This window comes from Oncorhynchus masou, chromosome 29 (genome assembly GCF_036934945.1).
Source record: "Oncorhynchus masou masou isolate Uvic2021 chromosome 29, UVic_Omas_1.1, whole genome shotgun sequence".
NCBI classification, from domain to species: domain Eukaryota; kingdom Metazoa; phylum Chordata; class Actinopteri; order Salmoniformes; family Salmonidae; genus Oncorhynchus; species Oncorhynchus masou.
The window spans coordinates 3227313-3232312 of NC_088240.1; the positions used below are offsets into that span (position 1 = coordinate 3227313).

At 43.4% G+C, this 5000-nt stretch overlaps 1 pseudogene; it reads right to left on the reverse strand.

Moving 5' to 3' along the window:
* The window catches only part of LOC135521089 (indian hedgehog B protein-like), a 16842-nt pseudogene that overhangs the window by 4482 nt on the left and 7360 nt on the right, over positions 1-5000 (reverse strand).

The window sequence follows — 5000 nt, forward strand, 5'->3', positions numbered from 1 at the left end:
TTTAAAAAAAAAGTATTTTTCTTCAAATTGAATTGTTGGTTAAGGGCTTGTAAAGTAAACATTTCACCTGTTGTATTCGGCGCATGTGACAAATACAATTTGTATTGGTTTGATTTGTCCTGAACACACTGCTATTTGATCCACAGTTAGAAGGATGACACTCTGGGTCGTGTTATGTTAAACATTGGATGAATTAACTACAAAGAAAAGGTAAGACGTGTTTGCATTTTAAATTCTTGTGCCGCTCTGCACACACAAGCTTGTTATCTCTGGTCCTATGTTAAGAAGTTGTTAACTCTGGTCCTACAGTTAAGAAGTTGTTATCTCTGGTCCTACAGTTAAGAAGTTGTTATCTCTGGTCCTATAGTTAAGAAGTTGTTATCTCTGGTCCTATGTTAAGAAGTTGTTAACTCTGGTCCTACAGTTAAGAAGTTGTTATCTCTGGTCCTACAGTTAAGAAGTTGTTATCTCTGGTCCTACAGTTAAGAAGTTGTTATCTCTGGTCCTACAGTTAAGAAGTTGTTATCTCTGGTCCTACAGTTAAGAAGTTGTTATCTCTGGTCCTATGTTAAGAAGTTGTTATCTCTGGTCCTATGTTAAGAAGTTGTTATCTCTGGTCCTATGTTAAGAAGTTGTTATCTCTGGTCCTACAGTTAAGAAGTTGTTATCTCTGGTCCTACAGTTAAGAAGTTGTTATCTCTGGTCCAACTCAAGGAAGTTCAAAGATATTTTTAAAGTTCCATCATAGAAGGTACTCCTCTGTCGGCATACAAGGCTTTCAGAAAGTATTTATACCCCTTGACCCTTGACCCTTGACCACATTTTGTTGTGTTACAGCCTGAATTCAGTGGATTAAATATATTGTTTTTCTCTCACCCATCTACACACAATATCCCATAGTGAAAGAAAACATATTTAGTGATTTTAGAAATGTAAAACAAATCTAATTTCCATAAGTATTTACACCACTGAGTCAATACTTCGTAGACTTATCTTGATTAGATAAGTATTCAATCCCTTGAGTCAATACACGTTAGAATCCCCTTTGGCAGTGATTACAGTTGTTGAGTCTTTCTGGGTAAGTCTCCAAGATCTTTCCACATCTGAATTGAGCAATATTTGCCCATGACTCTTTTATAAATTCTTCAAGCTCTGTCAAATTGGTTGTGTAGCATTGCTAGACAACTGTTTTTAGGTCTTGCCATAGATTTTCAAGTAGATTTAAGTCAAAACTGTAACTCGGCCACGCCAGTATAGATTTGGCCTTGTGTTTTAAGTTATTGTCCTGCTGAAAGATGAATTCACCTCCCAGTGTCTGATGGAAAGCAGACTGAACCAGGTTTTCCTCTAGGATTTTGCCTGTGCTTAGCTCCATTAGGTACATTTTTTATCCTGAAAAACTCCAGAGTCCTTAACGATTACAAGCATACCCATAACATGATGCAGTACCACTATGCTTGAAAATATGAAGAGTGGTACTCAATGTGTTGTATTGAATTCGTCCCACACATAAGACGTTGTATTCAGGACAAAAAGTGAATTGCTTTGCCAAACATGCATCCTGGTTGCAAACAGGATGCATGTATTGGAATATTTTTTATGCTCTACGTCTTTTCACTCTGTCAATTAGGTTAGTTTTGTGGAGTAACTACAATGTTGTTGATCCATCCTCAGTTTTCTCCTATCACGGCCATTAAACTCTGTAACTGTTTTAAAGTCACCTTTGGCCTCATGGTGAAATCCCTGACTGGTTTCCTTCCTCTCCGGCAACTGAGTTACGAAGGATGCCTGTATCTCTGTAGTGACTTTGGCGTATTGATACACCAAAGTGTAATTAATAACTTCACTATGCTCAAATGGACATTCATTTCAAAGGGATATTGATTGTCTGCTTTAAAAAAATTTTTTTTTACCTGTCTAGCAATAGGATTCCTTCTTTGCTAGGCATTTGAAAACCTCCCTGGTCTTTATGGTTGAATCTGTGTTTGAAATTCAGTGCTCGACTGATGGACTATACAGATAATTGTAGGTGTGGGGCACAGAGATGTTCAACACTATTATTGTGCACATTGTGAGTCCATGCAACTTTATTATGTGACTTTATAATCACATTTGTACTCCTGAACGTATTCAGGCTTACCATAACAAAAGGGCTTGAATACTTATTGACTCAGAACATTTCAGCTTTTAATTTTTTATCCTTTTCGAAAAACATAATTTGCTTATGGGGTCATTGGCTCAGCATAGTCCCGGTTAGAGGAGGGTTTGGTCAGGGTAGCCCGTCATTGAAAAATAAGAAATTGTTCTTAACTGACTTGCCAAGTTACATAAAGGTTAAACAAATAGCCTCAACAGCACTCTGTAGGGTAGAGCCTACAGACTCAAGACATTTCAGCTTTTCATTTTTAATGAACTTAATTTGACATTATGGGGTATTGGCCAGTGACGAAAACATCTACATTTAAATCTGGTAATAAAAACAAACGTCTATCGACAGTTGTCGCAGTGACACTATATTGAAATGGATACTTGCGTAGTGGAGTCTTTTGTCAAGACATGTAGCTAGCTAGCTAATCGATGAACCATAATCCCAACTCACGATGTTACTACCCTGCATGAATCTGCAGGCACTGTAGCTAACCAACATCTGAAAATATTACTAGCTAGACTATCTTCTCCGTATGCCACAATTGCCCTTAGTTTGTAGATGTAATCCGGTGTTTTCTCTATCTCCTTAGCAATCAAACTCGAATTCAACTCATTTCAAAACTCAGTCCTCCAGACAGTGGAGAGCAACACTTATGCAGTTTTACTACGTGATACTTGTTTTTTTTAAGCCACGTTAGACAGGATAACCTACACATACGGACCAGATCAAATAGCTCAAACTCCTGCTATATGGCAGACCAATCCAAACTCATCTCTCGGCATGTCCAGCCCACTCATTATCTCAGCCAATCATGGCTAGGGGAAAGGTTGTATTCATATTTACAGAAGGAATATACGTTTGTTATTCAGGCACATGAATGTTCACATGTCCCAGAAGGCATTTCTGCCTCCACCCAAAAAAACACATTTTGATTAATAAATGAATAAATAAAAGTTCACACTGCTGTCCTCCCCTGTCCGCCCCTGACACTGATGGGCTATAACGGTGGTAGTGGGCTCTACAACCTCTCAACCACGGTCACCCAATCAACAAAAAGGTTATAACATCACCACTACATTTAGCCTGCCGAATTCTAGTCTCTCACCAACAGACAGAAACCATCTCTGAACGAGCCAGAGCGGTCTGAGACTTCAATCACATGTACTGCATGTTGCCACGCAAGGTGGCTCACTTATATGATACAGGGCAGCGTTCTGTGTGTGTCATCCCCGTCACCCTACCTGATTTGACACTGCAGTGCACGTGGGCCTTGGACTCGTAATAGACCCAGTCGAAGCCAGCCTCCACGGCCAGGCGAGCCAGCATGGCGTATTTGTTCCTGTCCCGGTCAGACGTGGTGATGTCCACCGCTCTTCCCTCATAATGGAGGGAGTCCTCTGAGTGGTGCCCGTCCTCGTCCCAGCCCTCTGTCACTCTCAGCGTCACCCCAGGCCACATATTCATCACAGAGATGGCCAAGGAGTTCAGCTTGTCTTTACAACGCTGGGGGAGAGAGAGGAGAGAGAGGGATGACTAACAATGCTGGGGGAGAGAGAGAAGAGAGAGGAGAGAAAGGGATGACTAACAATGCTGGGGGAGAGAGAGAAGAGAGAGGAGAGAAAGGGATGACTAACAACGCTGGGGAAGAGAGTGGAGAGAGGGATGACTAACAATGCTGGGGAGAGAGTGGAGAGAGAAGAGAGAAAGGGATGACTAACAACGCTGGGGGAGAGAGAGAAGAGAGAGGAGAGAAAGGGATGACTAACAACGCTGGGGAGAGAGTGGAGAGAGGGATGACTAACAATGCTGGGGGAGAGAGAGAAGAGAGAGGAGAGAGTGGAGAGAGGGATGACTAACAATGCTGGGGAAGAGAGAGGAGAGAGAGGAGAGAAAGGGATGACTAACAACGCTGGGGAGAGAGAGAAGAGAGAGGAGAGAAAGGGATGACTAACAACGCTGGGGAGAGAGTGGAGAGAGGGATGACTAACAATGCTGGGGAAGAGAGAGGAGAGAGAGGAGAGAAAGGGATGACTAACAATGCTGGGGAAGAGAGAGGAGAGAGAGGAGAGAAAGGGATGACTAACAACGCTGGGGAAGAGAGAGGAGAGAGAGGAGAGAAAGGGATGACTAACAACGCTGGGGAAGAGAGAGGAGAGAGGAGAGAAAGGGATGACTAACAACGCTGGGGAGAGAGTGGAGAGAGGGATGACTAACAACGCTGGGGGAGAGAGAGGAGAGAGTGGAGAGAGGGATGACTAACAATGCTGGGGAAGAGAGAGGAGAGAGAGGAGAGAAAGGGATGACTAACAACGCTGGGGGAGAGAGAGAAGAGAGAGGAGAGAAAGGGATGACTAACAACGCTGGGGAAGAGAGAGAGAGAGAGAGGAGAGAGGGATGACTAACAACGCTGGGGGAGAGAGAGAAGAGAGAGGAGAGAAAGGGATGACTAACAACGCTGGGGAAGAGAGAGAGAGAGAGGAGAGAGGGATGACTAACAACGCTGGGGAAGAGAGAGGAGAGAGTGGAGAGAGGGATGACTAACAATGCTGGGGAAGAGAGAGGAGAGAGAGGAGAGAAAGGGATGACTAACAACGCTGGGGAAGAGAGAGAGAGAGAGAGAGAGAGAGAGAGAGAGAGAGAGAGAGGAGAGAGAGGGATGACTAACAATGCTGGGGAAGAGAGAGAGAGAGAGAGGAGAGAGGGATGACTAACAACGCTGGGGAAGAGAGAGGAGAGAGTGGAGAGAGGGATGACTAACAATGCTGGGGAAGAGAGAGGAGAGAGTGGAGAGAGGGATGACTAACAACGCTGGGGGAGAGAGGAGAGAGTGGAGAGAGGGATGACTAACAAC